Here is a 25,836-nt window from a genome sequence, read left to right as displayed (position 1 = left end):
ATCAAGGCTGTATATTGTCACCATGCTTATTTAACTTATATGCAGAGTACATCATGAGAAACACTGGGCTGGAAGAAGCACAAGCTGGATTCAAGATTGCCGGGAGAAATATCAATAACCTCAGATATGCAGATGACACCACCCTTATGGCAGAAAGTGAAGAGGAACTAAAGAGCCTCTTGATGATAGTGAAAGTGGAGAGTGAAAAGTTGGCTTAAAGCTCAACATTCAGAAAACAAAGATCATGGCATCCAGTCCCATAACTTCATGGGAAATAGATGGGGAAACAGTGGAAACAGTGTCAGACTTTATTTTTCTGGGCTCCAAGATCACTGCATATGGTGACTGCAGCCATGAAATTAAAAGACACTTACTCCTTGGAAGGAAAGTTATGACCAACCTAGATAGCATATTCAAAAGCAGAGATATTACTTTGCCAACAAAGGTTCGTCTAGTCAAGGCTGTGGTTTTTCCTGTGGTCATGTATGGATGTGAGAGTTGGACTGTGAAGAAGGCTGAACGCCGAAGAATTGATGCTTTTGAACTGTGGTGTTGGAGAAGACTCTTGAGAGTCCCTTGGACTGCAAGGAGATCCAACCAGTCCATTCTGAAGGAGATCAGCCCTGGGATTTCTTTGGAAGTAATGATGCTAAAGCTGAAATTCCAGTACTTTGGCCACCTCATGCAAAGAGTTGACTCATTGGAAAAGACTCTAATGCTTGGAGGGATTGGGGGCAGGAGGAGAAGGGGACGACAGAGGATGAGATGGCTGGATGGCATCACTGACTCGATGGACGTGAGTCTGGGTGAACTCCGGTAGTTGGTGATGGACAGGGAGGCCTGGCGTGCTGCAATTCATGGGGTCGCAAAGATCAGACACGACTGAGCGACTGAACTGAACTGAACTGATATATCCTGGAAACAATGTAAGACAACCAAATATGAGCTCTGAAAGGTCTAAAGAAGAAGGTGAATTGGCTAGGGACCCTTAGAATGACTGAGCAATTTCATGTCAGGGCACCTTATGACCTCTATCAAGAAGAAATGTGACCTAAACCCAGCATTTCCTCTAAACTTAGTAACAGGAAATGGCTCAAATGGGCTCTTCCTCCATCACATCAAATAGGAATCCCACAAATACCAAATGAGCACTGCAGAACCTAAAAGAGGGAACAATTGAAATCACTGCTGACAATAAATGGCCAGATAAAGTGATTTTCTCCCCACTCGGCCTGAGATTCCCCTTCACCACCCATACACACCAGTGGCTCCTTGGGCAGAAAAAGTGATCCCACCAGAAAAAGCTCACACTTGGAAAATGCTCTCCTACTCAGAAGGGCCTGAAACTCCTCTCCCCTATCCAGAGACATTAGGCAACTTGCTGGTACCTCCACAGAAAGTTTTCAACCTGGTAAGTACCCTTCATTCTCTACAGTCAAGGGAGAACCTGTCACAAGTGCCTGGCACAGGAAGTACTCTTCATCAAGTGGTCCAGAGATTCCCTTCCCCCACCAGTAGCACCAAGTGGCCTATCCTGGGGAAGCTGCTTCCGACCCCATAAGCAGCATGAGGAGGGACCAGAAGTAGCTCCACCTGCACAACACAAAAGGTACCATAAAGGTTCTGAAAATTAGACTGTCATGGAACCCAGGTCCACAAAAGTTGAGAAACTATGTGCCAAACCTATAAAAATGAAAGGCCTGCTAAAATGAAAACAAAACAAAAAAACTTTAAATAGGGACCAAAGTATCCTAACATAATAGCCAAAATGTCCAAAAAACAATAAAATATCACTACTCATACCATAACAACTTGATACATAACAACTTGAATAAGAAATGACAAATGATGCCAAATCAGGATGAGTTGTATGTAATGCACTTGAATCATCCCAAAACCATTCCCCTGACCCCGGGTCTGTGGAAAAAACTGTCTTCCATGAAATTGGTCCCTGATACCAAAACGGTTGGGGACTGCTGCTTTAAATGGATAAAAGTCCATACAATTTTTAACATTTCTGACATGTGCACTCATATTTTTATTAATTAGGACAAACTATCAAGGCTATGATGGTCTTTGCAGTAGTCATGTATGGATGTGAGAGTTGGACTCTAAAGAAAACTGAATTCTGAAGAATTGATGCTTTTGAACTGTGGTGCTGGAGAAGACTCTTGAGAGTCCCTTGGACTGCAGGGAGATCCAACCAATCCATCCTAAAGGAAATAAGTCCTGAATGTTCATTGGAAGGACTGATGTTGAAGCCGAAACTCCAGTACTTTGGCCACCTGATGCAAAGAACTAACTCATTTGAAAATACCCTGATGTTGGGATAGATTGAGGGCAAGAGGAGAAGTGGACAACAGAGGATGAGATGTTTGGATGGCATCACTGATTCAGTGGACATGAGTTTGGGTAAACTCTGGGAGTTGGTGATGGACAGGAAGGCCTGGCGTGCTGCAGTCTATGGGGTCACAAAGAGTGACTGAAGTGAACTGAACTGATGCATCAATTTGGGCTCCCCTGGTGGTCAGATGGTAAAGAATCCGCCTGAAATGTGAGAGACCTGGGTTCGATCCCTGGGTTGGGAAGATCCCCTGGAGGAGGGCATAGCAACCCACTCCAGTATTCTTGCCTGGAGAGTCCCCGTGGACAGAGGGTCCTGGCAGGCTACAGTCCATAGGATCACAAAGAATCAGACAGGAGTGAGGGACTAATCACAGCACATCCACCAATTCACCTTTACCTGGGAATAGTTTCTCTTAAGGAAACTGAGGTAATTAAGAACTAAAATCCTTTCTATTGAGAAAGTGATAAAGGAGCTTAAACAACTAAAAAATTGTATATTATGTGTCCCTCAGTGGACCATGACATAATTCTGTCAAACTTTGAAACAACTCAAAGAAAGTCAATGAATACATGGAGGACTAGACTGTAAGTTATTTTCTGCAAAATGATTAGCAAAACTATCACCTGGAGTATTTTGGAAAATGGCAAGTGGACCTAGTAAACTCATAAATCTGGCTAAGGAGATATCTAGAAAGAGTAAAAAAAAAAAATTGATTGACTTCTTTAAATGCCTCTGATACTATAAGAAAGAGATAAACTAAAGAAGGAATTATTCAGTTTTAGAAAAGACTGTACATAAAACATAGAATGCCCAGGATAGACTTCCAAGCTAAGAAAAGAATCAAAGTTCAACAATGACCTCAGAGCAAAAAATAAAACATGGAAAAGTAAAATGTAGTCTCAGGGTAAAGAAGTAAAGTAAAGGAGCTATACAATCCTTGTTTAAGATCTTAGAATGATTTTAGAGCATTCCTCTCCAAATCTGTTTGCTAGGCCACCTACATTAGCCTCAGACAGAGGTGGCCCAAGGTAGATAAGATCTTATCTTAGAAAGAAATGCGAATGTAGATTTTGTTTAAAGGAGTGAACACCCAATAAGAATCTCAGGCAAGCCCAATAGAGAGTGGCGGGTGGGAGGTTGAAAGGGAGAGGGAAATTTTGTGCTTGTTAGAAGCACCATGAGATAAGACTAAAAGGGACAGATGCAGTTCAGAATGAAAAGAATACTTGGTGCACACACTAAGAAAGCTACTTAGCTACAAACACAGACCATTTAAGGAAGACAGGATAACTCAGACGGACACACTGAAGCGACTTAGCATGCATGCATATATTGGAGAAGGAAATGGCAACCCACTCCAGTATTCTTGCCTGGAGAAGCCCAGGGACAGAGGAGCCTGGTGGGCTGCAGTCTATGGGGTCGCACAGAGTGGGACACGACTGAAGCGACTTAGCAGCAGCAGCAGCAGCAGCAGTTTTTATTAAAAATATTTTCTTTCCAGTTACTAGGTGTTGCTAGAACACTTTTAAACTGATCATTTAATTTCCATACATTCTATGTATCCAATTTTGTTACAATTTCTAAAAGAAATGTGTATCCCCCACTGCAATATTAAACATGATATAAAAATAGAATATTAAGTAATATTACTGTGAGATTAAGCAAAACCCATAATTATTGAGTATCCTCATAGTGAGATTTCATAGTATAAAAAGAACAAAACAGAATTGAAATGATGTATAAACATCCATATGTTACTGTTAGCTCAATTGGATGACATTATATAATAGTTTCCTTGAAACTAATTAGAGCTAAATGGTCTCAAGAGTTGAAAAATCCAAATGTAAAGACATTAATCTACTCTAGTATGAATTTTATCACAGTCCTTTAAAAGTACTAAGCCTAAACTAAGCCAAACTCTCTTCCATAGTCAACTATGATTTCTGTACATTTATTCTATGGACTCAAGGAGAGAACTGAATGCTGATATCAGAATGTCCCTTGTAACCACAGAGAGACTCATTGAGCATAGACTATACATGTAATGGGCTTCCCTGGTGGCTTAGATGGTAAAGAATGCTCCTGCAATGCAGGAGACCTGGGTTCAATCCCTGGGCTGGGAAGATCCCCTGGAGAAGGGCATAGAAACCCACTCCACTATTATTAACCAGGAGAATCCCATGGACAGAGGAGCCTGGTGGGCTACAGTCCATGGGGTCAAAAGAGTTGGACACGACTGAGAGACTAAGCACACAGCACACATACATGTAACAACAACAAAAAAGACGATACTCACTTCACACAACACTTTTGCTATTCAGACATACAGTGTTTTCTTCAAACTGATGTTCCATGGATCTCTGGTTTAAAATTGTTTATGGAAAAAAGATAAAATATTAAAATCTTTCAGTTCAGTTCAGTCGCTCAGTTGTGTCCAACTCTTTGCGACCCCATGGACTGCAGTACGCCATGCTTCCCTGTCCATCACCAACCCCCAGAGCTTGTTCAAAATCATGTCCATCGAGTCAGTGATGCCATCCAACCATCTCATCTTCTGTCATTCCCTTCTCCTCCTGCTTTCAATCTTTCCCAGCATCAGGGTCTTTTCAAATGAGTCAGTTCTTCGCATCAGGTGGCCAAAGCATTGGAGTTTCAGCTTCAGCATCAGTCCTTCCAATGAATATTCAGAACTGATCTCCTTCAGGATGGACTGGTTGGATCTCTTTGCAGTCCAAGGGACTCTCAAGAGTCTTCTCCAACACCACAGTTCAAAAGCATCAATTCTTCGGCACTCAGCTTTCTTTATAGTCCAACTTTCACATCCATACATGGCCACTGGAAAAACCATAGCCTTGACTAGATGGATCTTTGTTGGCAAAGTAATGTCTCTGCTTTTCAATATGCTGTCTAGGTTGGTCATAACTTTCTTTCCAAGGAGTAAGCATCTTTAGAAAGTTGGACTATAAAGAAAGCTAAGCACAGAAGAATTGGTGCTTTTGAACTGTGGTGTTGGAGAAGACTCTTGAGAGTCCCTTGTACTTCACGGAGATCCAACCAGTCCATCCTAAAGGAGATAAGTTCTGAGTGTTCATTGCAAAGACTGATGTTGAAGCTGAAACTCCAATACTTTGACCACCTGATGTGGAGAGCTGACTCATTTGAAAAGGCCCTGATGCTGGGAAAGATTGAGGGAAGAAGGAGAAGTGGACGACAGAGGATGAGATGGTTGGATGGTCTCACTAACTCAATGGACATGGGTTTGGGTGGACTCCAGGAGTTGGTGATGGACAGGGAGGCCTGGTGTGCTGCGGTTCATGAGGTCTCAAAGAGTCAGACACGACTAAGCGACTGAACTGAACTGAACTGAATCACCATCTGCAGTGATTTTGGAACCGAGAAAAATAAAGTCTGTCCCTGTTTCCACTGTTCCCCCACCCCGCCACCACCACCATTTGCCATGAAGTGATGGGACCGGATGCCATGATCTTAGTTTACTGAATGTTGAGCTTTAAGCCAACTTTTTCATTCTCCTCTTTCACTTTCATCAAGAGGATCTTTAGTTCTTCTTCACTTTCTGCCATAAGGGTGCTGTCATCTGCGTATCTGAGGTTATTGATATTTCTCCCAGCAATCTTGATTCCAGCCTGTGCTTCCTCCACCCCAGCATTTCTCATGATGTTCTCTGCATATAAGTTAAATAAGCAGGGTGACAATATATAGCCTTGACGTACTCCTTTTCCTATTTGGAACCAGTCTGTTGTTCCACGTCCAGATCTTCTTTACCTGCATACAGATTCCTCAGGAGGCAGGTAATGTGGTCTGGTATTCCTATCTCTTGAAGAATTTTCCACAGTTTGTTGTGATCCACACAGTCAAAGGCTTTAGTATAATCAATAAAGCAGAAGTGGATGTTTTTCTGGAACTCTCTTGCTTTTTCGATGATCCAACAGATGTTGGCAATTTGAACTCTGGTTCCTCTGCCTTTTCTAAATCCAGCTTGAACATCTGGAAGTTCACAGTTCACATACTGCTAAAATCTTTACAGCTTCATAAATACATATATGCTGATAACGTCTACAAGCAGTTAACCCAAATTTTTAATTTGTATTTTATGTTTTGTATTTTTGTGGGAAAAGTATCAAACTCAAAGAAAAGTTGAAAAGCCAGTGTATTGAATTGATGTACCAAGTGCTAATGTACAAAATTCCATGGACAGAGTAGCCTGGTGAACTATAGTTCATGGGTTCATAAAGAGTCAGACATGACTAAGTGACTGAGCACAGGATAACACATCAATGCACCGCAAAGCCAGTTCTCTCTCTCTCCACAAACACACCCACATGCCTATCTATCTTTATCAAACAATCTGATGTTAGCCTGAGGATATTATATTTTACCTCTAAACATTTCATTATGTCTCTCCCTGTAATAGGATACAAATCCATATCCACCCCACCACACTTATGAAAATTAACATTAATTCAATTCTTTCATCCATTATACAAAAATGGAGCAAAATTTGTTACCTCAAATTATGCCTCTTCGGCATAAGAATTATTTTAGACTGATTATTTTAAAGAAAGAGGAGTTACAGAAGAAACTCAGAAAACCAAGTAGAAGTTGTGTGTGTGTGTGCACTGTATGTTCAGTCATGTATGAATCTTTATGACCCCATTGACTGTAGCCCACCAGGCTCCTTGGTCCATGGGATTCCCCAGGCAAGAACACTATCATGGGTTGCCATTTCCTTCTCCAGAATCAGAATTTACCCTTTTGTAAATGACATTTACATTCATATGGGCAATCTCCATTTGTAAGGATGTCTCCCCATCTATATCAGAAAAGGAAGGATGACCTTAAATCTATAGAAACTCTTATCAATAAAGAGGACAATGACTTAAATCTCCATAATGAGCATATCCTTATTTACTGTGCTTTGCCTGGTGTGTGTGTGTGTGTGTGTGTGTGTGTGTGTGTGTGCTCACTCCTGTGGCACTCTTTTGTGATCTCATGGACATAGCTGCCAGGCTCCTTTCCATGGAAATTTCCAGGCAAGAATACTGGAGTGGATAACCATTTCTTACTCCAGGGGATCTTCCCAATCCAGGGATCCAACTGGCTTCTCTTGCATCTCCTGCATTGTCAGGCAGATTCTTTACTACTGTGCCACCTGGGAAGTTCTCTCTGCCTGGTAACCTCCCATAACTGCACCCCACACCGAACATCTTCATTGTCTCTAGTTCAAGGTGGTATACAAGATGGTGGCTCGGGTCATTTCGGGGAGATACTCCGTTTTCCTGGGCATCTCCCACATATACAGGAGGTATGTTGTTGTTTAGTCACTAAGTCACGTCAGCTCTTTTCCGACCCCATGGACTATAGCCTGCCAGACTCTTAAGTCCATGGGATTTCCCAGCAAGACTACTGAAGTGGGTTGCCATTGCCTTCTCCAGGGGATCTTCCTGACCCAGGGATCAAACCCGCATCTCCTGCATAGGCAGGCAGGTTCTTTATTACCACTGAACCTTTACAGGAGGTATACCTGTTATTAAAACTCTGCTTTTATTCTTGTTACTATATATTTTTCTACCCCAAAATATGTATTTTTGGCATAAGGATTATTTGGGGCTAAAGGCAATCAAAACCCAACATATTCAGGAAAAGTCCTTTACCTCTCCCTCAACAGCCTAAATTTTACACTGGAATGGATCCTGTACCAGGAAGAGAGCTATTAGCAGAGATAACTTTTTCCCTATGAAACTTAATTGTGTAACAGGGCACACTTTGTTTTCTAAGCACATCCTCTAACTTCCTGCGATTGGCTTTCCTTCATTTTGCATCTCCAGACCTCTAACTCCTTTTCTTAGCCCAGGATGTTATATAAGCTTCCATTACCTGACTGTCTTTTGGGTATCATACTTTATGGGACTCTCATATGACTGAGGTGGCACTAGTGGTAAAGAACACACCTGGGGGCGGTCCTAAGATGGTGGAGGAATAGGACGGGGAGACCACTTTCTCCCCCACAAATTTATCGAAAGAACATTTGGATGCTGAGCAAATTCCATAAAACAACTTCTGAACACTGGCAGAGGACACCAGGCACCCGGAAAGGCAGCCCATTCTCTTCAAAAGGAGGTAGGACAAAATATAAAAGATAAAAAGAAAGACAAAAGAGTTAGGGATGGAGACCCATCCTGGGAGGAGTTCTAAAAGAGGAGACGTTTCCAAACACCAGGAAACCCTCTCACCGGTGGGTCTGTGGGGAGTTTTGGAATCTCAGAGGGCAACATAACCGGGAGGAAAAATAAATAAATAAAACCCACAGACTAGGTGCCTAACGGCAACTCCCAGCAGAGAAGTAGCCCAGACACTTGCGTCCACTACCAGCAAGTGGGGGCTAAACAGGGAGATGAGGGCTGCATTGCTTAGGGTAAGTACTGGGCCTGAATGCCCTGAGGACAATCTGAGGGAGCTAACGTGAGAGAGCAACCCAAACTCTGGGATAGCCAGAGAGATAGAGAGAAAAAAGACAACTTTCCTGTGAAAAGCCCTAACCTAAGGCACTGCAGAGTCCACTCACAGAACAAAGGACTGAGCGAATACCAGAGGAGAGCTAGCAGGCAGCAGACCGGCCCATCCCCTGCCGGAGGCAGGGAGGCAGGCAGACGGCAGCCAGAGCCAGAAAAGGGCAATTTCGGCCCCAGAGATGGCATCCTCTACCAAACTGCGAGCAGGCTCCCAGTTGCTAACCAAGTCTTCCTGGGATCCTGGACTGTTGACATCTGCTGGGAGGGTCCCAGCTAGAGATCATCTCCCCAGAAGAGATACACGGCACACCTGAGACGGTGCTCCCGCTGCACACCCAGGAAACCTAGTGTCTGGGATGGGGGAGGTGATAAGACACACCGCACCTGGGGAGTGTGTGCTTGCCAAGCACCTGGTCGCCTGAGCTACTTGGATCTGGGAAGGGCAAAAAATGCAGGCTCAACCGAGTCTGTGCCTTTGGGCAATACCCGAGAATCTGAACCTGAGTGGCTTAGACCTGGGAAGTGCATGCAACCCAGGGCCCACTTTAGACAGCTCCCCTGCAGAACAACCTGAAGCCTGAGCAGTGTAGACTGGAAAAGCACACACACCGTGAGCGGGGAGAAACCCAGTGTGGCTGAGACCCTGTGAGCCCTCCCCACACACGCCAGTGATATTTGTTTGCAGAGTTCCTCCCTCCCCTGAACTGCTGCTGCTGCTGTTAAGTCCGTTCAGTCGTGTCCGACTCTGTGCGACCCCATAGACGGCAGCCCACCAGGCTCCCCCGTCCCTGGAATTCTCCAGGCAAGATCACTGGAGTGGGTTGCCATTTCCTTCTCCAATGCATGAAAGTGGAAAGTGAAAGTAGGAAGTCACTTGGTCGTGTCCGACTCTCAGCGACCCCTTGGACTGCAGCCCACCAGGCTCCTCTGTCCATGCGATTTTCCAGGCAAGAGTACTGGAGTGGGGTGCCATTGCTTTCTCCGATACAACTGAAAAAGTGAGCCTAAAATAAGTGACCACCTTCGCCCCCTTGTGGCAGGATGGAAATTAGACACTGAAAAGACTTGCAAATAGAAGAAGCCAAAATAAACACAGGGAACGGCTTTGGAAGTGACAGGTGCAACAGATTAAAACCCTGTAGTTAGCACCGACTACATTGGAAGGGTGGAGAAGGCAATGGCAACCCACTCCAGTACTTTTGGCTGGAAAATCCCATGGACGGAGGAGCCTGGTAGGCTGCAGTCCATGGGGTCGCTAGAGTCAGACATGACTGAGAGACTTCACTTTCACTTTTCACTTTCACGTATTGGAGAAGGAAATGGCAACCCACTTCAGTGTTCTTGCCTGGAGAATCCCAGGGACAGGGAAGCCTGGTGGGCTGCCGTCTATGGGGTCGCACAGAGTCGGACACGACTGAAGTGACTTAGCAGCAGCAGCAGACATTGGAAGGGACCAATAGATTTTGAGAAGCATAAGCTGGAACAAGGAACTATCTGAAACTGAGCTGACCCCACACTGCCTGCAACAGGTCCAGAGAAATTCCTAGATATACTTTTACTATTATCATTTAAAAAATTTTTTTTAATTTCTTTTATTTTTAAGTCCTCTATTACTCCTCTAATTTTCATTTTTATAACCTACTATTCCTGTGCAAAAAAAAGACCCTATTTTTAAAGCAAACTTCTATATATTTTTTATAATTTTTGTGATTTTTTAAAATATTGTATCTTTGAGAGTCTAACCTCTACTCTAGATTTTTAACCTTTGCTTTTTTGTATTTGTTATACATTTTGTACCTTTAAGAATCTAATCTTCAGTGTCCATTTTTACTTAGGAGTGTGATTACTGGCTTAATTTCTCTCTCCCCCTTTTGACTCTCCTTTTTCTCCCCTAGATCACCTTGATCTCCTTCCTCCCCCTTCTCTTCTCTACTCAACTCTGTGACTCTCTTTGGGTATTCTGGACTTTGGAGAACACAGGGAACTGATTATAGGCTAGATCTGTCTCTCTCCTTTTGACCTCCAACTCACCCCCCCTTCACCTGGTTACCTCTATCACCTTCCTCCCTCTTTTCTTCTCTATGTAACTCTGTGAACCTCTCTGGGTGTTCCAGGCTGTGGAGAGCACACAGAGATTTTATTACTGGCTAGATTGCTCTCTCCCCTTTTGATTACCCCTCTTCTCCTCCTGGTCACCTCTATCTCCCTCCTCCCTCTTCTCTTCTCCATGTAACTCAGCGAAACTTTCTGAGTGTCCCTTCATTGTGGAGAATCTTTTCTCCATTGACCTAGATGTTTTATCATCAGTGCTGTGTGGATGAAGAAGTCTTGAGGATACTGTAAGAATAAGACTGAAAACCAGAGGCAGGAGGCTTAAGTCCAAAACCTGAGAACACCAGAGAAATCCTGACTCCAGGGAACATTAATCAATAACAGCTCATCCAAAAGTCTCCATACCTACACTGAAATCAAGCTCCACCAAAGAGCCAACACATTCCAGAGCAAGACATACCACACAAATTCTCCAGCAATGCAGGAACATAGCCCTGAGCTTTAATGTACAGGCTGCCCAAAGTCACACCAAACCAATAGACATCTCAAAACTCACTACTGGACACTTCACTGCACTCCAGAGAGAAGAAATCCAGCTCCACCCACCAGAACACCCAGGCAAGCTTCCTTAACCAGGAAACTTGGACAAGCCACTTGTCCAACCCCACCCACAGGGAGGAACATCCACAATAAAGAGGAACCACAAACTGCCAGAATATAGAAAGCCACCCCAAACACAGTAATCTAAACAAGGTGAAAAGGCAGAGAAATACACAGCAGGTAAAGGAACATGATAAATGCCCACCAAACCAAACCAAAGAGGAGGATTATAGGGAGTCTAACTGAAAAATAATTCAGAATAATGATAGCAAAAATGATCCAAAATTTTGAAAATGAAAAGGAGTTACAAATAAATAGCCTGGAGACAAGGATTGAGAAGATGCAAGAAATGTTTAACAGGGGCATAGAAGAAATAAAAAAGAGTCAATAATAATGAATAATGCAATAAATGAGATAAAAAATGCTCTGGAAGGAACCAACAGCAGAATAACTGAGGCAGAAGATAAGATAAGTGATATGGAAGATAGAATGGTGGAAATAAATGAAGCAGAGAGGAAAAAAGAAAAAAGAATTAAAAGAAATGAGGACAATCTCAGAGACCTCTGGGACAATGTCAAATGCCCCAACATTTGAATCATAGGAGTCTCAGAAGAAGAAGACAAAAAGAAAGGCCATGAGAAAATACTTGAGATAATAGTTGAAAACTTCCCTAAAACAGGCAAGGAAATAGTCATCCAACTCCAAGAAACCCAGAGAGTCCCAAACAGGATAAATCCAAGGCGAAACACCCAAGACACATATTAATCAAACTAACAAAGATCAAACAGAAAGAACAAATATTAAATGCAGCAAGGGAAACACAACAAATAACACACAAGGGGATTCCCATAAGGATAACAGCTGATCTTTCAATAGAAACTCTTCAGGCCAGAAAGGAATGGCAGGACATACTTAAAGTGATGAAAGAGAAAAACCTACAACCCAGATTATTGTACCCAGCAAGGATCTCATTCAAATATGAAGGAGAATTCAAAAGATTTACAGACAAGAAAAACCTCAGGGAATTCAGCACCACCAAACCAGCTCTTCAACAAATGCTAAAGGATCTTCTCTAGACAGGAAACACAGAAAAAGTGTATAAACTTGAACCCAAAACAACAAAGTAAATGGCAACAGGATCATACTTATCAATAATTACCTTAAATGTAAATGGGTTGAATGCCCAAACCAAAAGGCAAAGACTGGCTGAATGGACACAAAAACAAGACCCCTATATATGCTGTCTACAAGAGACGCACCTCAAAACAAGGGACACATACAGACTGAAAGTGAAGGGCTGGAAAAAGATATTTCATGCAAATGGAGACCAAAAGAAAGCAAGAGTAGCAATATTCATATCAGATAAAATAGACTTCGAAATAAAGGCTGTGAAAAGAGACAAATATGGACACTATATAATGATCAAAGGATCAATCCAATAAAAAGATATAACAATTATAAATATATATGCACCCAACATAGGAGCACTGCAATATGTAAGGCAAATGCTAACAAGTATGAAAGGGGAAATTAGCAATAAAACAGTAATAGTGGGAAACTTTAATACCCCACTCACACCTATGCATAGATCAACCAAACAGAAAATTAGCAAGGAAACACAAACTTTAAACCATACAATGGGCAAGTTAGACCTAATTGATATCTATAGGACGTTTCACTCCAAAACAATGATATTCATCTTTTTCTCAAGTGCAAACGGAACCTTCTCCAGGATAGATCACATCTTGGGCCATAAATCTAGCCTTGGTAAATTCAAAAAAAAAAAAGAAATTATTCCAAGCATCTTTTCTGATCACAATACAGTAAGATTAGATATCAACTACAGAAAAAAAACTATTAAAAATTCCAACATATGGAGACTAAACAACACACTTCTGAATAACCAATAAATCACAGAAGAAATAAAAAAATATATCAAAATATGCATAGAAATGAATGAAAATGAAAACACAACAACCCAAAACATATGAGACACTGTAAAAGCAGTGCTAAGGGGAAGGTTCATAGCAATACAAGCTTACCTCAAGAAACAAGAAAAAAGTCAAATAAATAACCTAACTTGACACCTAAAGCAACTAGAAAAAGAAGAAATGAAGAACCTCAGGATTAGTATAAGGAAAGAAATCATAAAAATTTGCAGAAATAAATGAAAATAAAAGAAACAAAGGAGACCATAGCAAAAATCAACAAAGCTAAAAAGCTGGTTCTTTGAGAAGATAAATAAAATAGACAAACCATTAGCCAGACTCAGCAAGAAACAAAGGGAGAAGAACCAAATCAACAAAATTAGAAATGAAAATGGAGAAATCACAACAGACAACACAGAAATACAAAGGATCATAAGAGACTACTATCAGCAACTATATGCCAATAAAATGGACAACTTGGAAGAAATGGACAAATTCCTAGAAAAGTAGTACTTCCAAAACTGAAACAGGAAGAAATAGAAAATCTTAACAGACCCATCACAAGCACAGAAATCGAAACTACAATCAGAAATTTTCCAAGAAAAAAAGCCCTGGACCAGACGGCTTTATAGCTGAATTCTACCAAAATTTAGAGAAGAGCTAACACCTATCCTACTCAAACTCTTCCAGAAAATTGCAGAGGAAGGTAAACTGCCAAACTCATTCTATGAGGCCACCATCACCCTAATACCAAAACCAGACAAAGATGCCACAAAAAAAGAAATCTACAGGCCAATATCACTGATGAACATAGATGCAAAAATACTTAATCAAATTCTAGCAATCAGAATCCAACAACATGTTAAAAAGATTATGTATCATGACCAAGTGGGCTTTATTCCAGGGATGCAAGGATTCTTTAATATCCACAAATCAATCCATGTAATTCACCATATTAACAAACTGAAAGATAAAAACCATATGATTATCTCAATACATGCAGAGAAAGCCTTTGACAAAATTCAACATGCATTTATGATAAAAACCCTTCAGAAAGCAGTCATAGAAGGAACAAACCTCAACATAATAAAAGTTATATATGACAAACCTACAGCAAATATTATCCTCGATGGTGAAAATTTGAAAGCATTTCCCCTAAAGTCAGGAACAAGACAGGGGTGCCCACTCTTACCACTACTATTCAACATAGCTTTGGAAGTTTTAGCCACAGCAATCAGAGAAGAAAAAGAAATAAAAGGAATCCAGATTGGAAAAGAAGAAGTAAAACTCTCACTGTTTGCAGATGACATGATTCTCAGCATAGAAAACCCTAAAGACTCCACCAGAAAATTACTAGAGCTAATCAATGAATATAGTAAATTTTCAAGATATAAAATAACCAAACAAAATCCCTTGCATTTCTATACATTAACAATGTGAAAACAGAAAGAGAAATTAAGGAAACAATTCCATTCACCATTGCAATGAAAAGAATCAAATACTTAGGGATAAAACTACCTAAAGAAACAAAAGACCTATATATAGAAAACTATAAAACACTGATGAAAGAAATCAAAGATGACATGAATAGATGGAGAAATATACCATGTACATGGATCAGAAGAATCAATATAATGAAAACTGAGTATACTACCCAAAGCAATCTATATATTCAATGCAATCACTATCAAGCTAACAACGGCATTTTTCAGAGAACTAGAACAAATAATTTCACAATTTGTATGGAAATACAAAAAACCTCGAATAGCCAAAGCAACTTTGAGAAAGAAGAATGGAACAGGAGGAGTCAACCTGCCTGACTTCAGGCTCTACTACAAAGCTACAGTCATCAAGACACTATGGTACTGACACAAAGACAGAAATATAGATCAATGTAACAGAATAGAAAGCCCAGAGATAAATCCATGCATTTATGAACACCTTATCTTTGACAAAGGAGGCAAGAATATACAATGGCGAAAAGGCAATCTCTTTAACAAGTGCTGCTGGGAAAACTGGTCAACCACTTGTAAAAGAATGAAACTAGAACACTTTCTAACACCATACACAAAAATAAACTCAAAATGGATTAAAGAGCTAAATGTAAGACCAGAAACTATAAAACTCCCAGAGAAAAACATAGGCAAAACACTCTCCGACATACATCACAGGAGGATCCTCTATGACCCACCTCCCAGAATATTGGAAATAAAAGCAAAAATAAACAAATGGGACCTAATTAAACTTAAAAGCTTGCTTATAGGTGAAAAGGCAGCCTTCAGAATGGGAGAAAATAATAGCAAATGAAGCAACTGAGAAAAAATTAATCTCAAAAATATACAAACAGCTCACGCAGCTAAATTCCAGAAAAATAAACGACCCAATCAAAAAATTGACCAGAGAACTAAACAGACATTTCTCCAAAGAAGACATACAGATGGCTAACAAACACATGAAAAGATGCTCAACATCACTCATTATCAGAGAAATGCAAATCAAAACCACAATGAAGTACCATCTCATGCTGTTATCAAAAAGTCTGCAAACAATAAATGCTGGAGAGGGTGCAATGCAAACTAGTACAGCCACTATGGAGAACACTGTGGAGATTCCTTAAAAAACTGGAAATAGAACTGCCATATAACCCAGCAACCCCACTGCTGGGCATACACACCAAGGAAACCAGAGTGGAAAGAGACACGTGTACCCCAATGTTCATTGCAGAATTGTTTATAATAGCCAGGACATGGAAGCAACATAGATGTCCATCAGCAGACAAATGGATAAGAAAGCTGTGGTACATATACACAATGGAATATTACTCAGCCATTAAAAAGAATACATTTGAATCAGTTCTAATGAGGTGGATGAAACTCGAGCCTTTTATACAGAGTGAAGTAAGTCAGAAAGAAAAACACCAATACAGTATACTAATGCATATATAAGGAATTTAGAAAGACGGTAACGATGACCCTATATGTGAGACAGCAGAAGAGACTCAGATGTATAGAACAGTCTTTTGGACTCTGTGGGAGAGGGTGAGGGTGGGATGATTTTAGAGAATAGCATTTGGACATGTATATTAATGTGAAACAGATCACTAGTCCAGGTTCAATGCATGAGACTGGGTGCTCAGGGCTGGTGCACTGGAAAGACCCTGAGGGATGAGATGTGGAGGGAGGTGGGAGGGGGGTTCAGGATATGGAACACATGTACACCCATGGCTGATTCATGTCAATGTATGGCAAAAACCACTACAATATTGTAAACTAATTAGCCTCCAATTAAAAAATAATAATAAAGAACACATCTGCTAAAGGAGGAGATGTAAGAGATATGGGTTCAACCCCTAGGTAGGGAAAGATGCCCTGAAGGAGGGCATGGCAACCCACTCTAATATTCTTGCCTGGGGAATCTCATGGACAGAGGAGCCTGGCAGGCTACACATGGACAGAGGAGCCTGGCAGGCTACACATGGACAGAGGAGCCTGGCAGGCTACAGCCCATAGGGTCGCAGAGTCAGACACGACTGAAGCAATTCAACACTCATGCACAAAATTATGCTAAAGATATTTAGAAATTCTTTTAGAAAATAAACTATTAATTGTTTAAATTGAAATCTGAGCTTTACCTGAGCCACACATCTTGTTGTTGTCTTGTATCTACGGATTATATACATAGCATGTATTGTAAGAAATTTCAACTAATTGATTTATAAAGTCATAGTTCTAATCATTTTAAAACCTCAATTAGATGTCAATAATAAAAATTACCAATTTTAGAAAGGTAATCCAGGAATGTAAGTGCAAGATTTTTTGTCATAAGACATTAAATTGGAAAAAATATGACCCCATCCTAAAAATGTATTCTATCTTATTTGATGAACTGTTTTTCAAGCATAGATTTAGGTTGAAATAAGAAAAATGACATGGTAATAATTTTAGAAAGACCCTAAGGTTTTCCTTATTTTATTTTTTCTTATTTGTATTTTTCTCTGTGTGTATGTATGTGTATGTGTATATATATATGTACTTATATGCCCTGCTGTAATTCTTTGTCAATATATCCTGCTGCTGCTGCTGCTGCTGCTGCTGCTGCTAAGTCACTTCAGTCGTGTCCGACTCTGTGTGACCCCATAGACGGCAGCCCACCAGGCTTCCCCGTCCCTGGGATTCTCCAGGCAAGAACACTGGAGTAGGTTGCCATTTCCTTCTCCAGTGCATGAAAGTGAAAAGTGAAAGTGAAGTCGCTCAGCCGTGTCCGACTCTAGTGACCCCATGGACTACAGCCTACCAGGCTCCTCTGTCCATGGGATTTTCCAGGCAAGAGTACTGGAGTGGGGTGCCACTGCCTTCTCCCAATATATCCTAGTAGATTGAAAAAAGCAAAACAATCCAAAACAACCAATATGAAATAAATTTTTTAAACCCATCAAAAATATAACATAAATTTGAAATGAATCATGCCTCACCACAGAAAAATGTATAGATTGGAAAACAAGTCTATGAGACTGTGCAAGTATGATACTCAAATTCTCCATTATCTTTTGCATAGAAGAATAAAATGGATTCTATGCCATCTTATGGCAAATCTAAGAGCTGCTTACCATCAAGTCCAAATTTCATCTGTTTTCCATTTCACATTTTCAAAACACTCTGGAAAAAATATCTAAATGATTGTGAATGCTCATAGCATTTGTCAAACCACTTTTGATACTTCTAAATTATCAAATCAATGCAAAGCAGTGCTTATTAATGCTATCCACTCCTTGGAAATTTTATTTTTTCATAAGTATTTATTTTAACTAAAGTAAATATGATCTGTTAAAGCTCTTAGGAGGAAAAGATTTTTATTTTCCCCATAAGTCAGTTAAACCACTGCAAATAGAAGCAATATTGTGACCTAATATGATCAATGATCAGAGTATTCACAGTGTTGACTAGTCCACAAGTCTGCATTTACTTAGCAATAAATCAGTGTAATCTACACATTAATCTATGGTGTTGCTGTAGTCACAGTAAAGGCTAAAAGGCTAGCTTTGTTCCTTTTGCTGCTGCTGCTGCTGCTGCTAAGTTGCTTCAGTCGTGTTCGATTCTGTGCAACCCCATAGACGGCAGCCCATCAGGCTCCACCATCCCTGGGATTCTCCAGGCAAGAACACTGGAGTGGGTTGCCATTTCCTTCTCCAATGCATAAAAGTGAAAAGTGAAAGTGAAGTCGCTCAGTCGTGTCCGACTCTTCACAACCCCATGGACTGCAGCCTACCAGGCTCCTCCGTCCATGGGATTTTCCAGGCAAGAGTACTGGAGTGGGGTGCCATTGCCTTCTCCTCCTTTTGCTAGATTCCTTAATTAAAAGATGAAATACAGTGCTTTAATGGCTTAGTAAAAGAATGAAAAGAGATCAAATTTAAATTGCCCCATGATCGATTTTGAATGTTTTATATTTAGAATTCCTCAAGGGACACAAAGGGGACTTCACAGGCGGTGCTACTGGTAAAGAACCTGCCTGCTCATGCTGGAGACTCAGGTTCAATCCCTGGGTCAGGAAGATCCCCTGGAGGAAAGCAGGGCAAGCCACTTCAGTATTCATGCCTGGAAAATCTCCCTGGACAGAGGAGGCTGGCGAGCTACAGTCCATAGGGTTTCACAGAGTCTGATACAACTGAAGCAACTTAGTATGCATGCGAGGGATACAAAAGCTGCATAGTACTTTGACACAGAACACTTATTCACTTGGATTCAGCAAAAAATTTTGAGATTCTATTATAATAAAGGAATTAGGCTAAGTATTGTGGAAATGAATAAAAAGGTAAGAACCTTGCCTACATAGTGCTCATGGAATAGTATATTAGAAAAGTATACATAAAATGACTCTCAAGCAAAGTTTAATGGGATAAGGGCTATGGAAGAATTTCAAATTGCTAATATAGGCAGATGATAGAAATACTTCTTTCACCTCCAGAAACTGCAAAAGGATTCATAAAAAAGGTGGTACTTGAGGGACCTTTCAAAGACTGAAAACCCTTTGACAGAAGTAGAAGAAAGAGCTATGTGAAAATATACATTTTAAAGTATAACTACTAAAAGATACAGGTGTTTTCAGGACATAGTGAGTCATTCTCTATGCCTAGATTATCATGGGAAAAATGAAAAACAATGTTTGTAAGGCAGATGGCACATCATATTTAGAAAATGGTAATTAATTGTGTATAGAGTAATGAGAGGAGAAGGCAATGGCACCCCACTCCAGTACTCTTGCCTGGAAAATCCCATGGACGGAGGAGCCTGGTAGGCCACAGTCCATGGGGTCGTGAAGAGTCGGACACGACTGAGCGACTTCACTTTCACTTTTCACTGTCATGCATTGGAGAAGGAAATGGCAACCCACTCCAGTGTTCTTGCCTGGAGAATCCCAGGGATGGTGGAGCCTGATGGGCTGCCGTCTATGGGGTCGCACAGAGTCGGACATGACTGAAGCGACTTAGCAGCAGCAGCAGCAATGAGAAAGCAATATAATTCAAGGAAGAAATGGATATTATCAGAATCCACCTCAAGATTATTCTCACACTAGTGCTTATGGAATGATGATATGAAAAGTAAATCCATTCCCCAGCAAAATAATCATAACTGGTGAAAATTATTAAAAAAAAAAAAAAACAACATTTAAAGCCTCTACTCATAGGCAGAGACCTATAACAAAAGAAGCATAAAATTTATACTCTGAAAATAACATTACATTGTTGAAAGAAATTAAAAAACTAAATAAGTGAAAAGACATCATGGGTCAGAAGATTTCATATTGTTAAGGTAGTAATACTCCCCCAATTTATCTTTACCTAAACACAATACCCATCAAAATTCCAGTTAGTTTTGCAGAATTTGACACACTGATCCTAAAACTATATGGACAGTCAAGAGACCCTGCATAGGAAAACAATCTTGAAAAGGTTGATAAAAGATGGAGAACTCATACTTTCATACTTCAAAATATAAAACAAAACTATAATAATCAAGCAAGTTTGGTACTGGCACAAGGCTAGACATATAGATCAGTGGAGTATAATGCATAGTCCAGAATTAAATCTTCATATATACAGTTAATTGATTTTCAAAAGCACTGCTAAGATAAGTCAATGGGGGAAAGCAGAATCTTTTCAACAAATGGACTGACATGACTGAATATTCATATTCAAAAGAATGAAGTATGACCCAACTCTCATATCATAAAAATTTAACTCAAAATGGAAATGTAAGAGCTAAACTCTTATAAGAAAACATAGGGGTAAATCTTTGTGATGTTACATCAGGCAATAGCTTCTTAAATATGATACAAAAATCACAGCACAAGCAACAAAAGAAAAAATAAATAAATTGGACTTTATAACATTTTTTTAGAAAAGATTCATGTTTCAAAAAACATCAAGAAAATGAAAAAGCAATCTACAGAATGGGAGGAAATATTTACAAAGCATATATATATATATAATATTATACATAGCATATATATATAATATTATATATATGCTATATAATTTATATTATATAAAATTATATAAATATGCTATATAATTTATATTATATATATAGTATATATATATAATAAAGGGCCTGTAATCTATAATATATAAAAAATTCTTATAGATTAATAAGACAAGCAATACAATTATAAATGGGCAAAATATGTGAATTAATATTTCTCCAAAGGAGATATACAATATAAGCTCATGAAAAAAATGTTTACTGTCATTAACCATCAGAGAAATGTAAATTGAAACAACAACAAGACACCACTTCACACAGACTTACATGACTATCATCAAAAAGACATAACAAGTGTTGGTGAGGATGTGAAGAAATTAGAACCCTCACACACTGCTACTGGGAATGTAAAATGGTGCAGCTGCTTTGAAATAATCTCACAACTCCTCTAAAACTTAAACATGGAGTTACCGTATGACTCAGAAATTCCATTCCTGGGCATGTACACAAGAGATACAAAAATGTATGCCACATTAAAAAGTATATGCAAATGTTTATAGTAGCCTTATTCACAGTAGAAAAGTAAAATATTGTATATCTATGCAATGGAATACCATTTAGCAATAAAAAGAAATGAAGTATTGATATATGCTACAACATGGATAAATCTTGAAAAGATCATGGTAAGTGAAATAAACCAGTCACAAAAGACCACATATTCTATGTAATCATTTATATGAACTATTCAGAATGGGCAAATCTACAGACAAAAAGATTTGTGGCTGTCAAAGCCTGAGGGAGTTGGGGGTAATAGGGAGTGGCTGCTAATAGGTACAATACTTCTTTTAGGGATGATGACAATGTTTTAAAATTGATTGCTATGATAGCTGCACAACTAAATGAATACACTAAAAGCCATTGAATTGTTCACTTTAAATGGGCTAATTATATGGTATGAGAATTATAATCAAAATAAAGCTGTTACTTAAGAAAAGAAGAGTATATTCTACATCAATGTAGAAAGTGGAGGGGTACAAGCTTGACATAAGAGAGGCCATGAGGATAATTTTTTTTTTTTCTGATAAGACATACTGAAAATCTGATCCAGGAAAATGGAGAAAAGCTAACATGTATCAGACTTATATTTCTAAAAGGATAAAATATGTTTCTTCTTTAAGAAATCAGAAATGAGTTTTTACCTTGGTTCAGTTCAGTTCAGTTCAGTCGCTCAGTCATGTCCGACTCTTTGCGACCCCATGAATTGCAGCATGCCAGGCCTCCCTGTCCATCACCAACTCCTGTCCATCACTCAGACTCATGTCCATCGAGTCAGTGATGCCATCCAGCCATCTCATCCTCTGTCATCCCCTTCTCCTCTTGCCCCCAATCCCTCCCAGCATCAGGGTCTTTTCCAATGAGTCAACTCTTCACATGAGGTGGCCAAAGTACTGGAGTTTCAGCTTTAGCATCATTCCTTCCAAAGAAATCCCAGGGCTGATCTCCTTCAGAATGGACTGGTTGGATCTCCTTGCAGTCCAAGGGACTCTCAAGAGTCTTATCCAACACCACAGTTCAAAAGCTTCAATTCTTCGGCACTCAGCTTTCTTCACAGTCCAACTCTCACATCCATACATGACCACTGGAAAAACCATAGCCTTGACTAGACGAACCTTTGTTGGCAAAGTAATGTCTCTGCTTTTGAATATGCTATCTAGGTTGGTCATAACTTTCCTTCCAAGGAGTAAGCGTCTTTTAATTTCATGGCTGCAATCACCATCTGCAGTGATTTTGGAGTCCCCCAAAATAAAGTCTGACACTGTTTCCCCTGTTTCCCCTTCTATTTTCCTATAAAGTAAGTGTTACTTACTTAGTAGTGTCCAATTCTCTGCGACCCCATGGACTGTAGTCTGCCAGGATCCTCTGTCCATGGAATTCTCCAGGCAAGAATACTGGAGTGGGTTGTCATTCCCTTCTCCAGGGAATCTTCCTGACAGGATCAAACCCTGGTCTCCTGCATTTCAGGCAACTTCTTTCCATCTGTGCTATCAGAGAAGGAAAGAATCTGTGCCTCTCATGATAGTTGAAAGCTGAATTTCATCTTTTAACACTTTAATTTCTAAAATTCACAAAGTTTTGGTCTGTGATTATCACATTATTATTCTGATACTATAAAGGTTGAACTTCACACAACACAGCATCTTGGTTGTGTTTCTTTTTTCAAGTCCAGAAATGAATCTAAAATTTCACAGTTAAGTTCTTTCATTTAAGCATTCAAATAAAATATGAACTTGATATTTCAGCAAGAACAAACTTCGCATGTTTCCGTAGTGAAAATTAAGGGCAAAATTAGGTAAAATTGAAGTTCATAAAAGATGAAGGGAATGTTGTATGCTTGGAATGATTTGTAAAGAAATATTAAACAAGGATGACTAAATTTTGGAAAACTTGGAAAGCAGACAACTATGTGGAAACATAATTATATACAAATATCTGATAGATGTCAAAGGAAAGAAAATCGACACACAGAAGCCAAGAATATACAGAAATAATTAATAATGCCATGTTGATTTTAAAAAGGAAAATCAAAATGAAAACTGAAAGAGGAAGATAGTACAAAAATAACCTGATATTGACAAAGTTAGCTAGATAATAAGATATCAAAAATGTTCCTGTTATGTGTTGGTATAAAGAACCAAAATTATGGTAACAATTACCTTTGAGATACAACATTAACATTTTCCCTAATACTTTAAGAAACAAATAATGGGACAATTGAGCAAAGAGATGGGACTCTACATCGATAATCACTTTTCAGAAACAGACTTTTGGAGATATTTTTAAACAATCTCAGCAGGTTTCTTTTCAATAGCCGTATCTCTTGATAATTGACTTCCATGACCAGAGTAGGATGGATGTAAGATGTTGATTTTCCTATCATAAAGTAATCTCTTTCATTTGAGTGAACGGAGTTCTGGAAGCATTACTTGGACCACATGATGTGGATTTATTACATTTCAGTTGATAACTATAACATTGGGTGTGTGTAATTTCAGGTGTACATCTCTCCTCATATGGAAAAAGTATACACCATATAACAAAGTGGGGAGATAGTGAGCTTTCAAAGATATTTGAATATCAGATGTTTTCATAGCTGGTCATTGACTGTAAGCAATTTGCCAATCATTTTTTCTTCTTTAAATGAAAGTGGCATGTTGTCCTTGACCTAAGTGAAGATAAGTCTGCCTGTGCTTCATATAGCAGGGAATAATAATACCAGCTACAAGCAATGCACACTATACTAAATCAAGTTCTCATTGAATGATGGTCACATAAATTTTTATTCCTTTGCTTCATACTTTAAGCTTCTGACATGCCAATCAGGTCATCCTGGTTGTGCTGACACATTTAACTCAACTGTATCAATTTGCAATCTTAACCTGCCCCACTAAAAACTTACTTAGAAAGAATATACTTCAAGGATGAAACTTAAACAAAATCTCTGAAATAATTCACATGACAAAATTTATTTCATCTGCCAAAGAACAACCAAAATTTTATTATAGGAAGTCATAATGTTTGTATCTTTAATTGCAATAGTTTGAGGACACAGTAAACTGTCTGACACAAAATGGGAACTTAACAAATGTGTGCTGAATAAATTAATCAATGAAAAACAGATTTTAAGATACAAGTTGCAGCACGGGTTGAAGAATTACATCTAATATGCAATTTGTGTATTGGAGTATTATTGACTATGGCAAAAGAAGAGCTATGTTGCCCCAAAATTGTAAAACATCTAATGCTGTATGCTAAGGAGTTTAGTTGGGCTGAATCATCTAACATAACAGCCTACTTTTAAATAAAGAGTTAAATAGCTTACGTAATTTACTGAATATTATACTGAAAGTGAAAAACAGAATGGTTTATGGGTACAGAATGGCTTTAAGTATAGCAGTTGTTCACACTCATGATTGTGTGGCTGACTCAGAGCTGCGACTCACTCTTGCTGCCCAGCATCATAAAAGAGTATCATATCACATATCACTAGCCTGGGAAAAGATAAAAATTCAAAATTTGAAATACAGTTTCTACTGAATGTGTTTTACTTCCACACCATCACAAAGTCGAACCATGGTAAGTCAGAGATGTGTATACTTGATGGTCTTTGGTGACCCTTGAGAAGCTACTAATTGACAAATTGGTGGAGACAAAGCAAGAAAAGATAAATCATATTTTCTGTTCTGGCCAAAACAGAGTAACAGGGAACAGAGTTACCCTCTGGAACACCTTTAAATTTTTAAAAAAAAAAATTTAATGGTAGGGAAATAATACAACAGTTTGCAACACACTGGACATTATGGAGCAAAAACTGATCTCTGAGAGACAGGAAACAAATGATGTGAGCCTAATGATTACTTCATATAACCTGAGTTTCAAGGCCTCAGCTCAGGGAGAGGGATCGCAGGCAGACCAGCAGTCTCACTAAATTGAGGAGAAAGGGCTGAGAGAATCTAGAGAACAAGGTGGGTAGAGTTCTCAAGATAGAGTATCAGAGAGAATGATTCACAGAGTGGGAAATCTAGAATTTTGTGCTTCCACAACTGTTCACCCGATTTGTTGTTGTTCAGTAGCTAAGTTGTGTCTGACTCTTTGTGACACCATGGGCTGTAGCCTGCTGGATTACTGATCAGCTTATGTCTGTGAACACATTACTAGAGGCCAGGAAAGGAAACACTTAGATGGATTATAGAAAACAGTGCCTAACACTCACATAGGGCCTGAAACACTGACTTTTCCTATCAGCCAAACTGTAAAACCAAGATTAATAAGGCAGTGGATAATATACATGGAAAGGTCTTGCCTCAGTGGTGAATATTTAACCATTTACAATTAATAAT

Source organism: Bos javanicus, chromosome X (assembly GCF_032452875.1).
Source record: "Bos javanicus breed banteng chromosome X, ARS-OSU_banteng_1.0, whole genome shotgun sequence".
Lineage (NCBI taxonomy): Eukaryota > Metazoa > Chordata > Mammalia > Artiodactyla > Bovidae > Bos > Bos javanicus.
The sequence above is the reverse complement of the archived record's forward strand: the minus strand, read 5'-3'. Positions refer to the sequence as shown.